Genomic DNA, 26,015 nt, shown 5'->3' on the forward strand with positions numbered 1-26,015 from the left:
AATTCTTAAATAAATACAATTCACACTGCTCATGTCTGTATGAGTTCTGCTTCACATTGTTTCAGCACACAGGCTGCTTCATATTCCATTAAAGAAAACACAAACCATATGAAAATACTTAAATGACTGTACATTTTGGTATGTTATTGCCTTTTTTTGATTGATGATGTGAGATTGCACACCTCATTGCAAAGTAATGCTTTTAACTTAAATCAAATCAATTTTAAGTGAACATGTTTTATGCATTTATGCTTGTAGTTTGAAAAAAGTGTTTCCTAAAAAACAGTACTGGCTTTTAATTATCCAGTGAACAAGTCAGTGGAGATGCTTGCATGTCTCAACCAGTGAACATTTACCTGTATTGTCATGCAACTGCTACAAGTTTAGGGCTCACAGAGCTGCTGTAGTCTTAATGAAGCAGTTAATGATGTGTGAATTATAGATCCTGACAGCCTCTTTTTAATAAAATCAACAGGACTGCATCCACAGTCTTCCATAGCTGCTAAATAATGACAATACTGTCTGCTTAACATAATGCAGTATCTTTAAGTAAAGTACCATTCTTGAATGCTTGTACTGAAAAAATCTCATCAATGTAAAGAGGAATGTGTGCAATGAAGAACAAGCTGATACACATGACACTTCATTTCTTTCAGTTTGGGAAAGAAATGCACTAGCCACAGGGAATTCACAAATGAAGCTTCATGTAAAGCAATGTGTTTTTCATTGTTGTTGTAACAGCACTTCTATGAGATCCTTCACTGGAGTAAAGAACAACATAATGGATAATGGACTTTAACAGTCAAAGTTTTCAGGGTGTTTTTTTGCTTTGTTTGGGGGTTTTTTTGAAAGCATGTGAACTTTATGTTTCCAACAGCTTTCAATGAACAATTGTCTTCACATTGTAGCTAGCTGGAATGTGGTCGTTCCACACTTACTTATATGAAAATAGGTACTGTATATAAATATATATGTCAAGGGATTTTTTCCATACATTTAGCTAATAGAAAAAGAGTGATTGTTGTAAGAATGAAAGGGCTGGTTTTTTTTTTTTTGTTTTGTTTTTTTTTTTGTTTTTGTTTTTTTTTTTGGTGTTTTTTTGGTGATCAGTCTCACAGCTAGCTAACAATTCAGGGAAAATTTTATGTGCTCCTTGTGCATATATTCCCTAAATAATCTTTATTGCCTGATAGATTGAAACTAAGCACTAAGGACTTTGGAAAAATCCAAGGCTATTTAATGTATGTGTTTGCTCTTTTTAAAGTTCTTTTTCCACAAAGATTTCAGGCAGCTGTCTTTCTCTCACTTATTTAGCAGATACTGAAGCGAAGAAAAGGGAAAAGATCCAAGTCACATTCACTAGCTCGTGTAATCACTTCATTTGCTATCTTGGTTCAGGCAATATCAGAGCAACAAAATACCAAAGCTAGAAAGAAATTGACATGTAAAAAAACCCTCCAAGACAACCCAGCTACAAAAGAAGGAACTACCTAGTCTGTTATGAGCTTGTGAATATATTCAGGATACAATAAACCTGGTCTGCTGGACTGAATTTACCCAAGTGAAATTTTTGTTTCCAGTAAATAAGCTACAGTCTGTAAAGCCTGTTGTAATTATTGTGTGCAAGCAAAGCAGCATGACTTGCTTAGGGAAGCACAGCCAAACATTCCCCAGAAGCTCAAAGTCTGTTTTCCTGCATTGCTGCAGCCATGTACAACAAACATTGGCCATTGCTGTACTCTTGAGCAAAAATCTTGGAAGTGCTTCCTGCATTTGCACCTTTCCACTCCTCTTTGCCTTCTTGCTTCTGTCTCCTGCCTCAGTCCTGTGAGTAGACAGATGAAAATACATATTCATACAAGCAGGTGTTTACATCTCCTTTCTTATGTGTATCTCTTAGTTTCCAGTACTTCATGACTGTCCTCTCTTCTATAATCTTTCTTCCACCCTTCTCAGTTAACAGCTTGTTTAGGCATCCCAAATAATATCCTGTATCCTCTGGTCCACTCAGCAACTACAGGGAAAAACATGACTGCACATCCCTTATGAATTGAGAGACCACCCCTGCCAGTGAATCTATTTTTCCTCCCTGATCCACCCTCAATGCATGGGGTCAGATTTGCGGCGTGGAGCAGATACTGGAGAGAAGATGGTGAAAAGAGAGGCAGACCAGCTGTTAAGACAATTAATCTTCCTACAGGTGAAGAATTTTGGGTGACCACAGGCCTTCCAATCATTCCTCTCTTTCAAAGCAAACCCAATTTTGTATGGAAGAAAACCAATGTGGAGAGGGTGGATGTACTTCTTGGGAAAAAACCTTATGTATCCAGTGCTGTGGATAAGGTAGAGATGGTAGAGTAGTAAAGAGCTCAAGCACTTTTGAAATTGAATACATGGAAGGCTTAGAGTCCTAATACCACTCATTATTTTTGCTATTACTAGAGTAATGAAAAACCCCAAAGTTGAGACTCTTTTATAAGCCAAAATCTCAGCCTAGTAGCTACTGTACAGCTCCTTTCACTTGTATCGTCATTAGCATCAGTGGCAGCAAATCCTCGAAAAGCAACGGTAGTAAAACTGCCGTCGGAGAGAGGCTGGGAATATGCCTGCTCGGGAGCACGCACAAGAACTGAAACAGAGTAAATCTCCCTCCAGTGCAACATGCCATCCACTTCAGGCAGCCTGAGTGGTGCCATATGCTGTCAATGTTCCTGTTCACATCAGTCACTTCCTTGGAGAATAAAGCACCACAGCTCCTGGGAATTATGGAAGGGCACAGGTCTTGAATTGATAGTCTCCAGCACTGGAAAATCAGTAACAAATGTGAAAAAACTTAATCTGGGGACAAGATTGAAGCCAGCTTTATCTTTTTGGTGAGAAAGCAAAAAGTGTGCTAACATTTTACTTATTTAAGGCTTTTTCATTTAATTATAAGGTAAATATCACAAGCAATATTGCTTTTCTTTTATTTTAGACCACCTACCTAAAAGAGAATAAGAGATCCAATCATGCAATGATCCTCTGCTTCATTACCACACGAAAAAGGTTTAGAAAAGCTTAGGATAAGCAGTGGGATTTGTGAGCATGTTTCTGAGTCAAACCTTAGAGATTTCTGAGTTTTGCTTACAATCCCTTGCCTTTTTCCGCTATCAGACCTTAGAGGACCTTGGAGAAAGACAGGTCATTAAATGATTCAGTTCTAATCTATAATGGCTTCTATTGATATCAGCAAAACCTGTGCTTTCCATGAACCATATCTCTAAGCAGTATTCCTTAACTAGGAAAATACTGGCCTATCCTGATTTTTCAGTGAGATTTTTTTCACAGTGGTACTTGTCTTTTGTTTCTCAGTAGTTTATGTATTCTTCTGTTGCAATGTTCAAGAGAAAATCATTGTGAAGGTGTGTCTTGCACTGCAGATTGCCTTAGCTGCTTCAGAGCTGGCAGTGTGACATATCTGATTACAAAAATGGCAGTATTTTATTATTGCAACAGAAAGAGCTAGAAGGTGAAAATCAGTTACACTCAATAAGCTCTTAAAATGCGTAGGTGCTTTCATTGCTGTTAGTGTTTTTCAGGGTTCTGAGGGGGCCAAGCCAGTTTCATGTGATTCAGGGACTTTTAAAGTCGTGTCTCAGTGGACTGTGCTGCTGTTTTCGTTAAAGCACAGATCTCATTGAGGCTGGTGCTGTAGGGAGTGTAAACTGGCATGATGCCACCAAAATGAATGCAAATCTGCTGCTTTTTGCATTGAGAAGGTTGCCCTGAGATAAAGCAAACTCAATTCATGTCCTATAATGACAATAATGCACCACATAGAAGCACTTTTAAATTTGCTTTGAGTAAACTCAGAAGAAAAGCATGTATCAAAATACAAAAAAAAAAAAAACAAGTGTCATTTGGTCTCACCTAAGAATACGTGTATATAAAAGAGTGTAGCTTTGATGGAGACACTAGTGAATTGGTTATGTTTTCATAATGACTTCTTTACATTATTGAATACAATGGGAACTTTAAGGCCAACTGCAATAACAGTTTCTCATGAAAAATTAACAAAGAATTTATGGAAATGTAGAAAAAGTCCCAAAGCAATTAGCTTAGATTCCTCTAGAGTCTGAGAAAAGCCTGGATAATTGCAGACAGAAACTGCATAAAGTGGCTATTTTCATTATCACAGGATACAGAAAGTCCATTTTCATCACAATGGGGCATAATGATGTTAAAGCTAACATGGAGATCTGTTTAAAGAGATTGAAGCACAGTTTACAGAATGGTTTGATTTACATGGCATTCGGATCCATATTAAAGATCCTTCTCTAAGTGATGCAGTGTTTTTTGTCTTCAAAGGGGTCTTCAAAGCCTCCTGCAAGGTAAGAAAGTAAAATAGATTTCAGTCTCAGGAAGCTAATTGCACATTAGGAGTGGAATGCACAGGAATTAGTTTAACTTGAACAGAGAGAAGCGAAATTGGGATACAAATCAGTACATAAATACAGATATGAAAGTACTCATTATATATATGTTTATAAGCTAGTGCTACATAGTTTGGAAACAGAGCATTTGTGCAGGTTAAGGTCACGTGAAAATCACCCTTAAAATTATAAGAACATTGCTGAGAGCACCTGTAACACCTCCTCAGCCCTATTTTCTGTTTTGTCTATGAGATCCATTGATGCATTTTATTTTATTTCACTACTCTGCGCATGGTGTGCTCTTGCCAATCTAATTACTCCTCACATGAACTGGAAAGTCATATTCTGGTTGGATGCCCATGCTCAGATGATTTATATTACATAACACAAGCAGCCTATCGTAATCACAGATGTCCTTTGCAATGTCACTCGCTTCAATCTACAGAGTATTTCTGCAAAAGACCTCCATAAATGGCTGTAGGTAAAAGTTTTCTATTACAGCTCAGAATAATTTCTACACTATTACAGTACAGCCCTGTGGTCATTGTGCAGGTGAAGTTTGCATTGGTCTACAAGGGGATTTTGACTACACATTCAGGCCTTATATGTTCTCACAGCTGAGTACCACAAATAGCATACAGTCTAGCTGTTAGGTTTGATTATAATCTTGTTCATATCAGTGTAAATCAAAGCAGCCTTGCCAAAGTTTTGCATAAGTGGAAGTCTGAAGTACAGATGGGCTAGCTTCTTTTTCCACTGGTTTGCCAGTTTACTTCTCTCTGAACACTGATATATATTGGTATAATTATAATTTAGATCCATTTTACAATAGATTAAACATGATTAATATATGCTAATGCATGATCCTTTTTTCCTCCATGAATATTTTGATAATCTTTTTCTCCTATGTGAGCGGGAAGGATAAATGGTGTCAGTGTTTTAATTGGCAGGGAGTTAACATCATAAATCAGAACTCATAGGTAGCTGCTTATCACCTGCATGAGCACAAGTGAATTTGTCTAGATACTCATCTGACCAATTTTATCTGGTTTTGTGTTTTCACAGTTTTAAAAGTAAATATGCTCCTAAAAAGTTACCTATTTTCTCCTATCATACAGTTACATTAATTGCTGTATGAGACTAAGTAATAATAAGAGTCAATGCTTAAATATGGCAAATGGTTGTGAGCTTTTTTCCCCAAAGACTGCTTCACAAAAGGAAAAGAAAAAAAAAAAAAACAGGAAAAACCTGCCACATGAAAAAAAAAAAAAGCTCCACAAAAATATTTCTATAAGCCTTCAAGGACCAAAACCCAATTTGGAGTCACTGAACCAAAAGCTTACTTGAAACTATGCTGAACACAAAACTGACATTAAACACCCTTGGATCTGAAACTTCTGAACGGTTTAGATACCAGTAGGTCAAATGAAGTCATTGCTCAAGGGCTAGTTTAAAACTACTTGTAACATGTTTTGATTTACAGATTATCAATTCAGCTGAGCAGCAGAGGAACATATTCGGGGAATCGCATAAACAAATACATTCAACTGTACTGAGGATTAACCTAAAGTGACACATTTATTTAAAAATCTGCCTACTACTTGTCCTCATTGATTAAATGCCCTTAAGAAAGTGAGTCTGATGAAATAGAAGCCATTAAGATTCAGCACACCTCCTCCACTCCTTTTGATGGTTGACACATTCCCTGGAGTGGGAGATTGGACGGCTGATAAGCTAACACTGAATTATAAGCACTTTGTGCAATGTCACCGGCAAATGAAAGATCTACTGTTTTGCTTGCAAAGCAACAGTGCACCTTAACAGCTCAAAAATATACACGGTGCAGAATTATTTCATCTGCTGTGCTGGGAATATAAATGAATGTATGTATATGCATTTATGTACATCATGTGTGGATTTTTATGGCAGACACCAGCTCACAGCGCAATACAGCTTGCTTGGAGGCACAGTACCATTGATCAGGAATACAGGAGTGTCTGTTTCAGTGTTGTCAGAAAGCCAAACAAGCATGGTGTGATATCTCTATTGTGTGTGCCATGGGAAGATTTTTCCAAAGCCAGTTCAGGGAACAAAGAAATGGAGAAATGTCCTTCTCTCTAAGTCTCACTGGGCTCAGGAGGAGATTATGCTTGAGTTTTAGAAGGACCAGATGAAAACAGTCTAGCGATTACTTGGAAAATGAGCTTTGGCATTTTGTACAGCTCTGCATAACTGTCTTAGGCTGTTGGGAGCCATTCATGCTAATTACAAAACCTTCTACAAAGGTGATGATCTCTGGGTTATTCCAAATGGCCAAATAGCAGAAACTAAACCTACAGTCTCACAACAGTGTGTTCAGTAGCAATGAAGGCATAGAAAGCTGAGTCTTTCCCTTTCATCAGTCACTCCTTTAGCTGCCAGCCCAGGACACCACCAGGATACAAGATGACCCTGAACTGAGGAGCCAGTCCAGTAGGGAAAAAAACCAAACCTTAAAAAAAAAAAGTCATGTGGACCCTACCACCAAACAAGGAACTACAGTCTCCAGTTTTTTACAGAGCTTGGCGTGAGCTCTGTCCTCTCTGCCACAAAAAACCCAAATCAAAACTAAACCACTTGACTGAGCTCTAAATTGTCTTAGCCTGTTGTAGTTCCAATCATTGCACAGATTTTATTTGCAGGTAGCTAATTGTGAGGTCCAAGACCTGCTGTCAGTGCCTGTGTTAATACCTTATTGGTTTCTCTTGACATTGTTTATTCAATTTGTTGTTAGACACATCTGTGGTGCTGAGCCAGTTTTGACAGCTCCAGATCAGCTCACCTACTCATCTGGGTTATTTAGGGCTCCAAATCAGTCAGCTGTACTGTAGATACATTTGGAGTCTTGCTGTGGGACTTTCATGATTATTAAGAACAGTTGTCAAGGAAAATGTTCTTAATAATGGTAAAGACACTGCAGCATGACAAGCTCTGCCTCTAAAAACATCAGTGTAAATTGGCAGGAAAAGGAAGGGCTAGAGGTGAAGGTGTTTAGACAAATAGAACAATCAAGCACCACATTTGTTAGTTCCATGAGCTTACTGATGGGTTGCTCCTTCTGTTTATAAAAAATAGTTTTCCCTGAATGGGAGAACTAATGAAACCTGTATTTCTACAGAGCAGCATGCTTTATCCCGCATTTACAGTGCCATCCACGTAGTCAGTGCTGCTTCTCTACCCTTCTGCTGACCCCATTGCAAGGGGGACCAGTCTGCTCTGGTGCTGCTTGTGCACTGCTGGCCAGTTATGGCTGAGTACAGCCACTCTTCCCCTTTGCGGGGGCACTGGGAGTATTTCTGGCCTCTATCCAGCTGCCAGTTTTCACACAAATTCTAGGAACTTTATTATCCTGGAATTCTACTCTGCTTTTAAATTCAATGGAATTGGCAGAATTACAGCATGTCTTTTCCTCCTTTATTACTCTACCTGCAAATTTCCCTTCTCAGTTTCCTCCTGGCAGTTTTATGCCTCAGCAATATATGAAGAAACACTCAACATGCCCTCCCACATACCCTATGCTAAATACAGCTCTTTGGCATAGCTGTAAACCAGGACTCTAAATCACAACATTTTGGTGTTCGTGACAGGGAGGACAAATAAAGAATGGACTAGCACTGAAGTTTGTGCAGGTGAGGAGTGTTTCGGGTAGAGAGACTGATAAAAAGCACAGATAAAGGCACGTGATAAATTGAGTGGGTGGCTGGGTATGTGTTACAGGATGACTTTTTTGAGGCCATCACCTTTGCCTTGAAAGATACAGAGAAAGTTGTTAGAATATCTCCTGACTCCCAGCATGAGAGCATCTCCTAGAGTGTCTTTCTGCAATTGAGCACTGATGGACGGACTCAGCTGCCCATATAAGGATGTCAGTGACATGGTTTTCCAGCTGCCATTCCAGAAAGCCATAGGATTCCCAAACACTGACATCACCTATGCACAAAGATAGTGGGTGTCTCAGACACATGAAGGTCTGGGAGTGGCCATCACTTAACAGCACCTGTGTGTAGGCAGTGGAACTCATCCCCAGATTCATAAGTAGTTCCATCAGTGTGGAAGGAGAAAGTGGGGTTGGGGATGCTGGGTAAATGTTTCACTTGTGGGGTTTCGCTTGTGAGACCACACCTGGAATGCAGGGAGGGCAAATATGTCCTGTTTTGGTTCCCCAGTGTATGACAGATGTGGGTCCACCAGGGTGGTGATTGGGCTGCAGCACTTGGCATGCTGTGTGAGCTGGAGGGAACTGAGTTAAAACAAACTGATCTTGGCCCTGAGAAGCCTGATCTAACAGGAATGGATCTGACCTCCCTGCATCCCTTCCCTGCCATGCAAGCGCAGGAGCTCCATTCAGGAGCCACGGCACCTTCAGGCTGTGCCCACTCCCCTTCATGTGGGCCAGCAGAAGAACAGGCAGAAGGTTCTGGGCCATAAGCAGAGATACTCAGGGACACTGCTGAGCCTCGTGGCCTCTGGGCTCCCAGCTCATGCTGCCACTTGGCCTCTGCTGTGAGAAATACTATCCTGAGATGACAAATTTGTGGTGACTTGGGACACAGAGCTTGACCATCTGAAGAACAGCCTTTTTCCCACATTTTGACCCTATAATATATTAGTTTCAAATGTAATCTCATGGACAAGCTTTTAAGAAGCATCACTAATTCCTTAGCAGTTGCTAAACATTCACCAGGGGTGTTCTGGCATTCAGACCATTTCTTATCTAACAGCTGTCATGTGAGTGAACCTTATAATAATTTTTGTTCAGCTTCTGTTGCTGTTTTGAAAAGTCCAGATTTACTCTGTCTACCTCTTAAGGCTTCTGAAAGGTACTGGGATACAATGACAACTCTATAATTATTTCTTTGCCATAAAGAAAGTCATGCACAGCATAAAAAAAAGCAGCAAATAACAGAGTGCACAACTCCAGCATGATAAGCTTACATCATGTACTTGATTGATGTCAGAAAACCAAAGCCATGCATGCAAAAAAACCCAAACCAGCCCCACCAAAAGAAGCCATTATTGTCTAATGATATGTCATGGCCCAACCCCAGCCAGCCACCAAGCCCCAGGCAGCCTCTCACTCACCACCAGCAGGAATAGGGAGAGAATTGGAAGCTGGAAAGTTCCTGGATGGAGATAAAGACAGTTTAATGGGGAAAACAAAAACCATGAACACAAACAAATTAAAACAAGGAATTATTTCATTGCTTCCCATGGGCAGGCAGGTGTTCAGCCATCTCCAGGAAAGCACGGCCCCATAATGCGTAACACTTTCTTGGATAAATGTCATCTCTCCAACCTTTCCCCACTTCTTCTTTCTTCCCCACAGCTTTATGTACTGACCATGATGTCACATGGTGTGGAATATCTCTTTGGTCAGTTGGGGTCACCTGTCCCAGCTGTGTCTCCTCCCAGCCTCCCATGCACCCCCAACTTCCTCACCAATGTGGAAGTACAAACAGCAGAAAAGGCCTTGGCTCTGTGTGAGCCCTGCTCAGCAATAACAAATACAACTCTGTGTTATCAACCCTGCATTCAGCACTAATCCAAAACATAGCCCCATACCAGCCACTGTGAAGAAAGTTAATTCTACACCAGCCAAAACCAGAACATGACAAAAGCTGAAATATTCCAAAAATCACTGAACATGCATCTCAAAAGACCCCTTTTATAGAGATGCCCACTGCCTTGCTGATGATGTTGATTCAAGCGGTCTTTTGGCACAATAGCAGCTTTTAATCCTTGAAGCCTTTGTAGAAAATGTTGCAGAGAGAAAAGATGACCAAATATGATTTTATTTCTTCCTTCATTTCATAATATCCTTGATATATAACCTATACATGCTGCTAAGAATGTATATTTTCAGAGAATAGGTGTGTGTAAGCACATATTTATTTGTTCCAGAAATACAATGAAAATTTCTGTTTATTCATTTTTAGTAAGTCAAACTTGGAAAAACTGCCAACTTTTTAATACTTATCCGTATGAATTTCTGTCAGAATGTTTAGCATTCAGAAAATATGACTATACTTTGTAATTTATAGCTTTGATAACTGAATCCAGGGATAAATGGCAAGAAACTAAAAAAAAACCTTATCAATTTAGCCAATTTTATCATACAAGTTGAAACTCCTTTAAAATAAAACAAAACTCATAGTGAAAGAAAAAAATCTGACCCACTTGTTTTCGTACCTTTAGACCAGAGTAAAATTTTCCAGCATGTTCATTGAGTCTTTGGAAATATACCCAAGATTCTTCATTTGCATAAGTATTTAATCACATTAATACATGTTCCTCCTTACCTGTGTGAGTTCCTCTGAATAATCAAGTAAACCTTGCTCAAAGCATAGAGTCTCTGTGGTTATGTACAAACAAAAGTGATGGTCCCACACTTGTGCCAAATTTATCACTAGGCATTACTTGACCCTTGATGATAATTTTAGTTACCATAGACCAAATTGTCTGGAACTTGATCCACAAAAATAAAGTCTTGATTGAATGATACCGCTTTCCTTTGCTTAGAGTGCCTTTGTGAATAAAGGTTAGATAAAAATTATAAATCTTTTAAAAATATTAGATTCTTCAATATAGCACTGTCAAACGCTTTCTTTCCATCTAAGGACATAGGGATGGGAAGCCTGCCCAGTCCCCCAGCAGACAGTCCTAAATAGGTCAGTGCTTCTGCTCTCTAAATCTTCACTGGTATTTAACACTGCTTGGGGAAAATGTTTGTCATTTCATTTATTTCAGGTACATGTGTTCACAGTGCACTGTGTAAAGTAGTCCTAGTCCTACTTAATGCCAATTTTTTTCAGCTGTGGTGTAATAAATCATGGAAGTAAAGTCTAGATTGTGAGCTTTCAAAATAAACCTGACCTCACATTACTCAGATTATAACATACTATAACTAGCTGATTGTATTTTGTTACCTACACTCAAATCTGAAGATTCTGAAAGATCTATTAGAAAAATCTAAGGAAGGACATAACTGTTAAATATTTATGGACTCAGTTGAAAGGCATTTAAGGCATATTGCTTAAGGAAATAAAATAGGAGTGTTTTTTAGAAATTGAATATGAAGTTCAAGGTTGATACAAATGTGGAAGTTAAGAGCATTTAAATGAATCAGATATTCAAAGCTAGCTGCATGTGTTTGACCGTACTATTACTCTCTGTGTGGGATTGTTTATTAGAAATTCAAAGACACACGAAGACCTAGTATTTGACTTGGCCTTCAGCTGGAGGCGCTCATATTTCTTCCCAGCTGGACTATGTATACATAGCAGGAAAATGCAGACGAGATCTACAGGAAGTGTGCATGCTGTTATAAACACATAGCTCAGAAAACAGTGTCTCAAAACTACGTTGACAGGGATTGTCTTGATATTAATGAGATGCCTTTCACCAGCACATATTTCCATAAATGCATATTAATATTTAAAAATGCCATCTAAGATTGAAAAAAATATTTTATGTTTGCTTAAACGTCAGCGTGTTCTAGCTGAAGAATACATACTTAAAACACAGTGCTGAAGAATGGATGCTGCAGAAGGGTGCAAATGAAAGAAAAGATTTCTACCAAAAATCCCAAATAAATAAACAGAGAAGTAAAGTGTACTTAAAGATCATATTTGGAAGAAGGCTCTTTCAAGAAGAAAAGAGCTATCCATAAAAAGAGAATAGTATTTGAAAAGGCATTTGAGTTGTGGTGTGTTGTGGCTCTGTGGCATTGCACTGCTTGGCTGAAGAGAGGTTATGAAGAAAGACCCACCCGTGGGAAGACACTGAACATCTCATGTGTGTTTCACTGCAGCCTGTATTGGCTTGTAAATCAGTGACAGCCTCTGCAAGTGCAATGCTTTTTGAACATCACTTTTGAACATGGTTTGGTGGCCTGCCTTGACAGAAAATCTGTGATATTGTTTGTGTATTCTCCCTATCACTTAATAGACCACAGTAAAGAGAAACTTACTTATCTTAGGTGGTTAAATATCCTAATGGATTTACTGCAAGTGGTATGAAGCTGGGTGAGTGTGGCAATTTTCCCCCCCTTTCATCTCCCTTTATCTACCTTTTAGCCTTACCTTCTTTGTCATCAGCTTTTATTATATCTATCCCTTAGAGGATCTGATTCAAAAGGTACTGCTGTCAATGGCAACCTCTCACTGACTTCAAAGGACTTTGGATCAACCCCCAAATGACTCATTTTAAGCAATTGTATTACACACTGCTTTTTTGTTTGCTGTGTGAAATCATTTTCTAAACAAAAAGATGTCAGATATTTGCTGAAATGGTAAAATGAGTGATGAAGAAAAATAAATCATTCAAAGGTATTTCTTCTAGGACTTGTCCAAGTTTAACCAGAGACAGTCAGTTTCTAGAAATCCATTTACATGCATATTGATGCAAAAGCTACTCCATATATTAACAAAATGAATATCACTGATACCAATCCCATAGCAGTTTTCACCATGAAAAAAACCCTGTACTTTTCCCCCTTTTGCTCTGTAACATATTATTTGTGGCTTGTCATTGTGATAGGGGTTTAGTTACAGTTGTTAAAGCAGCATTACCTAATATTTTATTCTCATATACAGTGACATACTTGAAAGCACAAGAAAGCAGTGACCACATAGTAGATTAACTGTGGGTTAAACTGTTTCATATGGATGTCACTGGCTTGAATGTAGTGCATTTTGGCACAAATCAAGAAGCATCTGCTCTGAGAAACAGTGGATAATGCAGTGATAAAAATTCAGTCTATGAGACAGCACCACTACTGCCACTGCTACTTGGTCAGCAGTAGGAGATCTCCCTAAAATTGGAGAGCCATTTTGCCTTAGCTCCACATATTTTGGTGATATATGCCAGAAACTTAAAAGCATAACAAAGCTATTTTTACTCACAGTTTATTCAATGCATGGTTTATTGCATGACAGGGATTTTCACAAAGCAAATCTGAAATCTGCTTAACAGCATGGAATTTCTTGGGCCTTTCTCTCTTGCCCAACTCTCCCAGAAGAGAGGATGTATGAGTCTGAATTATATCTTCATGTGCTACAGCAGCCAACATTTCTCCACTGCTCATATTATCTAGTTTAAAAGCAGGTGATAGTGCAAATGGGTTCAGCATGTGCTAATAAGGCATCATAAACAGATATTATGTCAATTTTCAAAAATTACAGTAGCTCCTCTCTTTCAGCTATAAACACTGCCAAGAGGGAAACAATACACTGCATTGCACGATTCTTAGGGTAAGCTCATACACTGTAAATAATTCAAATTAGTAACATGAAAATCTGTGCAGCTGGGCAGGAGTTAGACAATGTGTCTTTCATGTTGGAAATGATTGATAGGACTGGCCAGTGTGTATGGCAAAAATCTGAGGATGGATTCCAAATAAACCATGTCACATAATTGGTTATAACCCAGTAGTCAGTGTATGCTGGCAAACTGCATAGAAGAAAGGTGTACCCTATCTGCTGGAGGAAAACGAATCTACTTATGTCATGCATTTCTTAGCCTGAACTGGCTAATGAATATTCTTTACATTTTTGCATTATTATTATTATTATTACTGCTACAACTACTACCATTTTCTTTGTGTGCTCTTGTTTTGAAAGAAATTGTACTTGATCTGTAACATTTCCTTCGATGCTAAAATTAAGAACAAAAATTAGCGATAATCTCCTATATTTATCTACTTTCTTGTCCTGTTTGTCAGCGGGACCTCGCTAAGTTCAAGCGTATTTTCACTTGACTCTCTTGGTTTCTCTTCATTTTTAGACTGCTTATGGTAGTTAGTTAATTGTATGCTTTCAGGTCAAGCAACATCAAGACTAAAAATCTCCTAAAACTAAGTCAACCAGTAGAATTAATTTTTATGCTATAGAAAAAAATGTTGCAGTGTCCCCATTTCCGTGCTTGCAGGAAAAATTGAAAATAGAAGCACTAACACTACAAATACAAAACTCCACCTTTCTCTTCCTCCAAACTATCATAGAATGTTTTGGGTTGGAAAGGACCTTGAAGTTCATGGAATTCCAACCTCCCACCATGGGCAGGAACACCTCCCACTACCCCAGGTTGCTCAAAGCCTCATCCAACCCGACCTTGAACACTTTTAGGGGTGGGGCATCCACAGCTTCCCTGGATAACCTGTTCCAGTGCCTCACAAGATAATTTTTTAAATGATATTTTTAAAATGTTTTTTTCATAATTAAAAACTGAAGTTATGAGAAAGGCAGTTAAAAAGATATCCTTTATAAAAAGAATATAGAAGAAATATATAATAAATAAAAAATAATATTAGCCCTGACAAGATATATTTGAAGCCAAAACAAAAAAAAAGCTAGTAAAGGTTTTGAAGAGAAAGTTATTAAAAGCAAAAAAAAAGACTTTTCTTGCCTTTTAAGTGCATCAGAACCAAGAACCTGTCTAGAGAGCTGATGGAACTCATAGATGATTGATGTGGAAAAGAAAGATAAAAACCATAGCAGAAAAGCAAATTAGATTTAGTTTTGTCACTCAGGAGAAAATCCTAAAGTCTACTGGTTGGGTTCATTCTGCATGACACGATTCTATAGAACAGCTTAGGTGAATCATCAATGAAACCTGCTTTTAGCAAATCCAGGGGGAAAGAGGATCAAATTACTAAGTTGAACCACCATGAAACCGCCTGACTTTAGGTTGGTGCTTTGCTTCTGTGCCTAATTTTCATTCCTGGCTTCTTCCACCTGCTTCCATTCATCACATATTACAGACTTAGAGCCTTTTGTGGATTTGTTCTAAAAGACTTTACTGACACTGCAATCTAGGGAGCACTCCCAGGAGCTGATGGAACTCAGGCACTCAGATGTTCCCTAAGGCATCTCTCAAGTGTCGGGAAGGTGAGCACTTCACTCATGCAGTCTTTTCCTATTGCTCTAGCCTTGCTGCCAGCATTAACTCAAGACTTTCAAAACAAATCAGATATGAATATGATGAACCACCAACGGGGCAAAAGGAACAATAGCATATGAAGAACTGAGAGCAAAACAAAGAATTGCATTAAGCTAGCATATAAATCCCTGACCACACTTAAAAACCACTAATCTTGATTCCTAAATATATTATCTGTAAGATAATAAACAGTACTGAAAGTGTGAAAAGGAAATGCTTCCCTACTTTTCTTGTAATACTAGGAATAGGAAGTATTCAATGGAAATCCAAGGCAATAACTGTAAGAGAAGCAAAAATTTCTTTTTTTTCTCTATACCACTTCTAACTAACATTGTCCTATTAATTGCTGCAGAAAACTGTGAAGGCCTTGAGCATAAGGGAATTGAAGGAGAGATTTGAACAAAATCACAGAATTAGGTTACTCAGTGACTGTTAAAAATGAGGATCTTGATTCAAATTCCAATGAGAGTCTCTAGCCCATAAGTTGCCAGAAACAAGAACCTACACTGTGCTGTAGGTCCATTGTGCTAAAGTATGCTGTATCCCACTCTGAAGCACCTCATGCTAACTTGTGCTTGTTGGACAGATGCTTGATTTGACCAGTTGCAGTCCTTTTTATTTCTTTATATGAGTAAAGACAGAACATGGAGCTCGTATTTTGGTTTGCATTTTTTTGTTTGTTTGTTTGTTTTAAACAAAGTGACTTACGTAGGATAAAATGTGGCAGCAACTCCAACCTTGGTACATACTGTTTCTTTAATGAAGAAACTAGCTTCATTCTAACCTAAAAAACAAAAAAAAAAAAAAAAAAAAAGAGAGAAGGGAACAGTGTACATAATTATTGTGCTATTTATGATGAATAACCTTTTTTCATGTTTTAATTGGAACAAATTGGCAAGCAGCTACTCACAGATTCACAGATACTAATCACAGAATTAAGGCGTTCTAAACATTTCTGACAACATGTTTATTATCTTTTCTTTCACCATTTTAATATTAAAAGGCCCCTACAGTTCATTATGCTGTTAACAGCAGTTCAATATACACAGAGAGCCCATATATAGCTATCGACTATGTGTAAAAAGAGGAAAAGAAATATGGAGTGAAACTTCTTTTGTATAAACAAAAGAGAATCAAACAGTAGTAAATACATACAGTCCAAAGTGCACAACTTTTTCCTAATAAATTCTCCATAAAACATTCATTTAGGTGATGTGAATTTGATTATTATTTGTAGTAGTAATAGTAGTATTTCAGCATATTGGATATCAGATTGTTGTTACTACTTCTGCATAAGAAGATGTAAAAGGGAAAAATCCTCCTTCAGTCTGTGGATCAAATAAGGTAAATTATCAGATAGTCTATAACAATATCTAACACAGATTATGAAACTTGCTATGTATTCCCAGTGTCTCCTGGATGAATATCCTACTTTTGGGCGAACTGCTGAGACCACCTTCATCATGAGTAGAGTCTGTGAATAACATTGACAATCCAGTTTCTAGTCCTGCAAAACAGCTTAGAGACTATTACAAGTAAATAAGTCAAAATGTCCTCACACAGAACAGTGACAGGGGACAATTAAAATTAATAGAAACCCTACCAAAGTCGTGTTTCCTAAGCAGACCCAAAGCATTCAGCCACAAAGGTCACATGGATTTTTTTTCTCCAGTGAGTAATCCTCTTCCCCAAGTCCTGTCCTGAACACAAGAAGCTGGTGATTCTCTCCATCGCTTCTTTTCATCTGGCATAGAGAACTGGAAAGCAAAGTTTGAAAAACTACATTTCCCCCCCACTCTGCAGTTTCCACAGACAGTGAAGTAGAGAGAACAGAATTTGTACTTGCATATCATCTTTCATAACCACACTGTGAAGCCAATGAAGGTAATATCTTCCTTATATTGGTCCGCATTTATTTCTGAGGAGCAAGTCCAACAGAGGCCTGCCAAATTGGGGGCTGTTGGTTGATGCATTCATTAATTGCACCAAACTGTAGAATCAAATTGGTCCAAACTAATTATAAAAGACATTCCTTTACTCTATAAGTAGACATATTAGCTACATATGTATCATGTGATTTGGAATTAGGAGGAACTGCCGCCAGTTCACACTTCTATGCATTTTAGAAGCACATACTTTTTAAAAATAGTTGGAAAAATCACGTCCATATAAAGTGTAGCCTTGAAAGTTGAGGGGCTCACAGGTGCACCCATCTCCTGGCAAAATGAGGAATAATACAGTGAGAAAAAATGAAAAGTCAGTGAAGAAAAAGCATAAAAAGATGTAGGAGCAGTAGTCCTGCCAATCCTCAACTGAAGATCTATATGCATTGCAAAGGGGGTGCCTTTTGAAAGAAAATTAGAGGATTTTTTACTTCCCTCAATTTTATTATGATATGTAATTGAATTTGTCACTTTGCCAAGAATCCAGCTAAGGAGATCTTTTTAGCAGGAATGAAAGGTAGGATAATTTTAAAACCAAATCTTGAAAGGTATATGGATTTTGTTTGGCATCATGTGTTTTCCCTGGATAACCTTTATTTTCATTATAAATTGCGTCTCTCACTTCACAAATGATGACTATCACTGTGTGGTGGAGAATTGAGAAATTATGCACACCCAGCTGGTATGCTAATCGTGTGCTGTTTGTTTAACAGCAGCATCAGGAATAAAAAATTGTCTTCACTAGTTCTCTGAAAGCCTTTACAAATAACAACACTTATGTAAAACTTAAGGTCTGAATATTCTGTGTTTATGAGTAACAGGATATTATCATATTAAAATCATTACTAAGCTAGTGCCTGAATATTTGTTCTGAATCCTGTCAATACTCTAATGGCAGTAGTCTTGGAAACTACACATCTGCTACAGGATTAATTACACACATAAAACATTATCATTGCCCTACATCTCCTATGAGGTAGAGAGGCTGCTAGGATGATTAATGGCTCTGTATGACATACAAGGGAATAAATGTAAATGTTACCCAATGGATAGGAAGATCTGTTCCTTGTTTATATTAGAACAAGCTGAAATACCTTATTGGTGCAATATTATTCTTTAAGGTCTGCAGGCAATGTTAAAAAATCCTAATCCACAAATTCTACAACATTTCCTGTACTGTTGAGAGAATTTCTATCTGTCATGGTGTTTTGAAATATTTTTAGCGGGGGGGGGGGGAGGGGGTGTGCTCACAGGTGTATTAACCAGGTTCCCAACTTGGTGAGTCACCTTTCCTGCTTATTGTAAGCAGTGATGATGCTTCTAGGGCCAGTGTTAGACCTAAGCCATTAGGAACTTCTGAATTTTGACTTAGAATAAGTCTTCAGGCACAACAGGGGAAAAGCATTTCCTTTTATAGTACGTCAGGGAGCATAGGATCAGTTGTGACAGAAAAGAAGGAAAACTGGAGGAAATATTTAAAAGACAGTCCGTTGTTTACAATTAAAATAACAGAGCAGAGTTCAAAGGTGACATACCAGTATGCAATTAAGGCCATGGGCAGCCCCAAGCAAGCAATTAGGTGAGAATTATAACAAATGTAAACTGGAGCTAATCTATTGATCATGTCACTTCTTCACGCTTCATTATTTCTTTAGACGTCCTTTAATAAAGACCCCAAGTGGTCCTCCATACCTTTGTCACTGAAATCTGAAATACTAGATTGCAAAGACTGAGCCCTTTGTTCTTACAAAACTATTTGTTTCTGCCCCTGCTAACTCATACTTCCTTCCTTCGGAGGATCACATCCTACATGTGGGACTGAGAGCTGTGGCAAATCATGAACACTGCAAAGCTGTTTGTCGGCAACGCCCTTAAAGCACAAACACGTTCATAAGCCAAATAAATCTCAGATGCATTTTGTAATTTATACTTGCATTAATATAAAATTTTGCAGCCTTCTCCCCAGGTGGGATACAGCTTGTATGTAGCTCAGCAAGCAGCATTCTGCAGGAGACCCATCACAAAGTAATTGCAGAGAAGGTGGAGCCAGTTGAGAACTGACTGATACTCCAGTGACATGGCAGAGCAAAGAAAGTGGATGCTGAATGGTGCCATAACCTGTGTCATTGCCCATTTTGTATATTAAGATGGCAATAAACTTGCCACTGATCATTTGTATTGGGGTACACAGGAAATATTGCCCAAGCTACATGCCAGTGCAGATGGGAACTCCACAGGTGAAAGAGAAGGTGAAGGAGATCGTGTCCTACCTTGATTTGATGCAAAAGGGATAGGTGCAGACCATAAGTTAAGACTCTGACCCCCAGATATCCTGCCCCTTGATACAGCACTATACTGTTTTTATACTTCTTTCTTATCCAAAGCCACCTGTATTAATTTCTTTTCACAGAGGTGTGAAAATAAGGAATGTGCATTAATCTCTTATATCTGAATGTTCAAGTTCTAACTGCATGTGCTTTTGGTGCTCGAGTGAGCAATGTGGAAACCTGAGCCTGATATAAGCCACTCTATAAAGTGCTTGGGCTCATAGCATCCATGGTAAAGCCTGGAAACAAAATAGGATGGTATATTCATTTTCCACACTTCGTTACTTCTAACTGAATGCTTAAAGCTAAAATCAGACCTCACCCTCTGATATTACCCTCGTACCAGATATTGAAGTCCCAGCTTTAATTCATTTATATATCCCAAAGGTTGTGCTGCCACAGACACATTATGGCCAGGCTACAGACTTCTTTTCTCCCCAGTGAGCACTGTCAGTGGCAGGTTTTGAATGAGTGCCTGATTTCCTTTTGCTCTTGCTGACTTTATGTGTATGATCTTTTCTATATAAGACCACTACTTTATCAGAGGAAGGTAGTCCAGTATCTCACTAGTGTGACTCATCACATTTCTCATTTGTGAGGCTGTTGTTGCTACTCCAGAAAATCTGACTCTGTACATCTGAGAAGTATGAAGATACCAAAGGCATTATAGACTTCTGCAAACACACCTGTGTTTAGCTTTTCCTATCATCTGCATCTGGACTTTCAGCATCTCTCAATTTATCAACTTCATGGATAACTCACATAGCTCAGGTGCCTGCCTAGTTACTGGGAATCACAACATACGAGATGCGCTGTTGCACTACATCTCTGGAGGCTGAGTCATGTCTTTAAGTGTCTAAATGTGTCTCCACACAGGGCCCTATGCTCCAATTATTTCTGCTAGGCTTAAAATTATTACAATGATTGTCACAGAAGAAGAGATCAAGTCCTGCAGCCCACACACCTTATAAGATATCTGGTCTGTTTACCAAAAGAAAGCAAACAAAACTTTTAGACAGCATTCCTGTCACCATTTTGGACACTTAATTTACTCAAATCTGAAGTCCAATATACTTTAAGTCACTGAGCTCCTAAAAATTACATGGGAAAATTATTACCTATATTACAGAAATCTTGTTGTTGTTCATATAATTGTGCCTTTTTGAGGAACATGTATTATATTAGTGATGAGGTGTAGAGAGTATAAACAGAGTTTGTAATTAATAACAGCAGAGATTACCAAATTCAGATAAATAAAATTTTGAGTTAAGCTTCATAAGTACTAGCAGCATACAGTATAAACAAGACATCTTGTGGTAGGCTATAATGACCACATTATCCTAATCAGCACAGTTGTACTCATCGTTAAAATTTAATTAAGGTTTTCCCTTTGCTTTGTGTAATTATTAGAGAACCTTCCTGTGAAGTCTAATTGCCCTATCATAAACAAACAGAAAAGAGAAAGCTCCTTTGTCCAACAAACAAGCTTTCCCTTTACAGCAAAAATATCACATAATAAAGATTTTCAGAAAGGATTCAGTCTCCGAAAGGCATAATTAAAGTGCTGGAAGAGAAGAAACAGTTACTGCAGGCTTAAGAGATTCTGTGCAACCCCTACATTTTTAGAAAACACAAGGGAAGAACATGACCATCACAAACAAGAGACACCCTAACTTCCATGACTGTCAGAGAAGAAATACACTGATCTAGCACAAAGGAGCTCCGCCCTACCCCCTCCCCACTCCCCGCCTCTGACTAGATAGCAAAGTGGAATCTCTTTTGTGTTCCCAAGTGCCAGCTATGCATCAGGGGGTGGATGCACCTCCTTTACATCCCATCAAGCAGCACGCAACTCCTGCTTTAGATAAAAAAGGCAGTTGTGAAGAGTTTAGCAGGGTTAAGTTTATAATTGCTTTTACCAACAGTAAGATAGTTGAGGATATGTTTTTTGCCTTGTCAAATATTAGAGTGAAACAAATGTAATGCACAATGGTTTGCTTCCTCTAAGAATTTAAGTGGATAAACATGTTCTTAGTATACAATCACCGTATTGCTAGTTTTTGATGCTTTTCCACACTACAATAAAACATTTTTGTCTTACATTGGCAAACAGGACATTTTTGTTTTTTCAGAGAAATATCTTAAGAAATTATGTTGATGTCTTGTTATTCCACAGTTGCAGGATTATGCAGTTTCCTACATTCATACTCTTGCAGAACACATGGTGGAGGATAATGAGTGTTTTGTGTGCAAAAAATGCAGAGGAGATGTCCATCAATAGCTGGAATTTTATGTGTTGCAAAATGATTTTTGCGTTTCTTGCTTCCTAAATCAATCTAATCCCATAAGTGCAGTCCACTTCAGGAGATGCATTAGATCATACAATTATATAATTCATGTAATTGAATTTTGTTTATGGTTGAAAGTGGTAAATAGAGCCAAAGCATCCTCTCTCAATATGGTGTTGGAGACTCCAGAAAGAACAAATTTTGTACTCCTCTGTGAAATCGTTAGAAACTCACAGGTTCCTTTTAATTAATAATCAATAAAATGTAATCCTTACAAATTACATTTGCCTAAAATCCTTAGACATGTCTCCTTGCTTCTAAATTTGTTTAGGATTGAACCTGTGCATTATGGTTTCACCCCAACCAGCAGCCAACCCCAGGCAGCTGCTTGCTCACTGCCTCACCAGTGGGATCAGGGAGAAAATTGGGAGGGTAAAAGCCAGAAAGCTCACAGGTTGAGACAAAGAAAGTTTAACAGGAAAAACCAAAGCCATGCACACCACCCAAGCAAAACAAGGAATTAATTCACTGCTTCCCATGGCAGGCAGATATTCAGCCCTCTTCAGGAGATATTCAGCCCTCTTCAGGAGAGCAGGGCTTCATCATGTGTAACAGTGACTTGGGGGACAAGCCTACCATTCTCCCACAGAAGTTTTATATTAGATCCCACAGATTTACATCCCACTGACTCCAAATAAGTACAAGTTCATCTTAAATTGCCTGCTGAAATCCCATTAAGTCAGTGACAAAAAAGCGGTACTTACAGTTGGCTTCACTCATTTTTTTGCTTGTCTTTGGCTATACTTAAGCCCATGTGTAAATCTTTGATAGGTCTTTGTTTCCCTTGACAGGCAAAGTTTTCTTCCCCCCAGCTGGCTAATCAGATGCATGATGCAGCAAAACAAGCAAGGCTCTTCCAAAGACAAGCTTAAGTTCAAATTCTGCAAAAGGAGGGCAGCTGCATTTGGAGGCAGCAAGTTGAGTTGAAGACTGAAGTTTTTCAAGAAAGGGTTCAAGGCATAGGGTATATTTTGTAAAATATGCAAACTCTGGTCCTTGCTTTTCTACTCATAGCTTGATCCTGGGAAATCACTTAGTGTGAGCTCACTGATAATCCTAGCTTTTGCATATTGTGTGACACCCTTAACAGTTTGAGAAATGCAATAATTAGGTGTCTAAATATTTTTGTTTAGTAGAGATGGAAAATGAAGATTTTAAACACCAGAGGCATAGTAAGGACATCCATATTAATGTTTGTGAGGATGTGATGAGAGCACCCAGTGCCATTATGTGGCAACCATATGATTAGAGAGGAAAATTAAGATTTCTGAATGAACATTTTGAAGTATACCTTTGTAATTTAAGAAATACAAATGATATGCAATAACATCATTACAAATCATCCATCTTTGAATCAAATTACTTTATGCCAAGTTTCATAAGGTATTTATAGAGAAATGGATTTAAAATTAGATATTTTTTCATATATAAAAATATTAGTCGGTCTGCTTTATAAAAAGTGATACAGATTAATCACTATGAAGCACACACATTGCTGTTTTACACACAGTAATATCAGCTGTGGATAGCCATGAGGGTATCAGCTGTATATCTGTGTGGGTGAACAAACTGAAGGTAATGAGATCAATTTGGCACGGAATAATGTTGCAATGCATATATTGGAACATTTACTGTGTCTAGTCTGACTAGCCTTTTCCTACTATTTGGAAGACTCTTGATTAAATTATTTGTTTTTTAGAAATTTACAACTTGTTATTTTTGTAGACATTAAGCTGGTTAAAAATATTAGACATGCTAAGCCATTGCTAATTTCCAAGACATTTCTCCAAGATAAACTCAAAATTTTTTTTTCTCTGACATTTTTCCCACTTCTATATGTTTCAGAACAATCTGGTTTTCAAGTAAGCTAAGTACGAGAAATAACATGAGTTTGTAGAGTAGTAAAAATAAGCATTTCAAACAGCCTGAAGTGTGAAAATATTGAGCTACATGACTGGATGCAATAAAAAGTATAAAGGAGATAATCAGAGATGAGAGCTTTCATGTGAATACATCTTTAGTAGACTGAGAACCCAAATTTGTTACCACAAAAGAGGAATGACTGAATACAAAATGTAACAGAAGCCTGCGAAATGCTGAGGGACACAGAGGCTGTGGGTATGAAGTGACGATTCACATTTAACACAACAGAAGAACTAACAACCACACAAACAAAACTATCAGGCTTAAAGCTGGAAAAGGGAGCTTACCTGTGCTAGTTATCTTAAGTGAAAAAAGTATTAATGTACTCCATATGAAAATGGAACAATTAGATACACTCCCCCCTGGAAAAGGATTTACCAGGAGGCACATTCAGAATTGAGGTTATGTACAGCGGTCCATGTCCCTCCATCAGCAAGTTGACAACAAATACAAGGAGGAAAAGCTAAGCTAGCTTTGATTCTCATACTTCTTCACTTAGCAGAGGTAAGAGACCATGATCAGTAACAGAACACAGAACTTAAGAGAGCCTGATGGCACTATTGCATTCTTATAATTGAAGAACTCTGATATATTAATTTCTCAGACAAGGTATGAAAAGACTTTTGACAATGAAGCTAGGAATTCTGGTCCTACAAACAGGTTAAGGTCTGTAGAAACATCTACAAATATGAATGTTTTAATAGAATCAGAAAGTGTTGTAGATTTCTGGTTAAATATACAAGCAATAGAGTCATTGAATATATGACTTTTCAGTTTATTTTTGCATCTCCTGGATGCCAGATTTTACACTTTCCACATTCTTCTGAGATCCTTTTAGTTCTTATATATGAGTATTTTGTTCTAAAGCAGCTATTGAAAACAAACAATGAAACCCCACATACCTCTCTCTTTTGCTACAGAATGTTTCTGTATTAGTTGTGCAGGCATGCAAGTCCAGAAGGACTGAGCTGAAAAGGAGTGATTCCTGGCTCATATGAACTGAAAATACAAAGAAACCTTTCAACTTAATTTAGGGAAGATACATCTTTGACCTTGAATGCAGTTTTCTAAAGTAATTTTTAGGGTGTGGTGTGGCTTATCTTTTGTTATGTTTGCACAGTTTCTCATACAATGATAGCCCAACCTGTGTCTCTAGTAAAAAATGATCAAACACAGTACAATAGTGATATCAGTCCTTCATTATAAGCTTCAAAAAAGATAGATGTTAATCCTTGCTAACCTATGTTAGCTAAATATACAGCTTGTTAAAAAGCATGAATATCAGTACCGAGCTTTAAAAACTACATTTTTTAATCCCAGCTACACCTGCAAGAGAAATTTTACTTTCTGAATTCAAGCACGTGTGCAAGTTTATATATGAAGTCATATTACATCCTACTTAAATGTGCTATAAACTTTACAGCCCTTCATAAAAAAAAAAGTCCTGTTGACTTGAAATGGCTGTGAGTCTACTTTGTAAACAGATTGCACAAGCCATTTAAGAGTAACATGAGAGTGGGATGAAAAGTAAAAACAAAAAACAAACAACAGCAACAAAAAAAGGAGGAAAAGAAACTAAAATGTCCCTTCCAATCCCTGCTTATATAGGCTGATCTGTGGAAAAATAAAATTACTCTATAGAAATTAAAGTTAGAAATCAAGAGTTGTTCATTACCATATTTTATGTTAGAAGTATTTTATGCATGTATCAAGGGCATCTGAACACAAATGGTTTAGAAAAGTACAATCTATTTAATGAGAAAGATAGATGATAAGTGTGAAGATTTTTCAGAGATTAATAACACCCTCTCTAAGGGTCACTAAAGAAAGAAGAGGAAAGAATTTCACGTAAGAATAAAGCCACCAGGTCTGTCAGTCATGCCACTAGGCAGTTGAAAGAACCTGAAAAGATGACTGATTAAAATAATTTCTCACTTGTTAAGCAGCTTGCAGAAAGACTGAATTTAAGAAATGTGACAGCAATAGGGACATGTGAGGACTGGTGCAGTACTGAAAAGAGAGGTAGATCATCATGTGAAAGATTCACCTTGGATACTGTAAGACTGTTTACCTTGAAATATGAAC

The 26,015-nt window shown here is 37.9% G+C and overlaps 1 long non-coding RNA gene across 1 annotated transcript; it reads right to left on the bottom strand.

Moving 5' to 3' along the window:
• Positions 1-1,111: 1,111 nt before the first annotated feature.
• On the bottom strand, positions 1,112-24,907 carry LOC109144837. Its single transcript, XR_002045830.3, has 4 exons — positions 24,833-24,907; positions 16,098-16,173; positions 9,534-9,574; positions 1,112-4,363 (listed from the first exon to the last, which is right to left on the bottom strand). It is a non-coding gene; the product is annotated as an uncharacterized LOC109144837 (long non-coding RNA).
• Between the last annotated feature and the right edge of the window lie 1,108 nt (positions 24,908-26,015).

This window comes from Corvus cornix, chromosome Z (genome assembly GCF_000738735.6).
Source record: "Corvus cornix cornix isolate S_Up_H32 chromosome Z, ASM73873v5, whole genome shotgun sequence".
Lineage (NCBI taxonomy): Eukaryota > Metazoa > Chordata > Aves > Passeriformes > Corvidae > Corvus > Corvus cornix.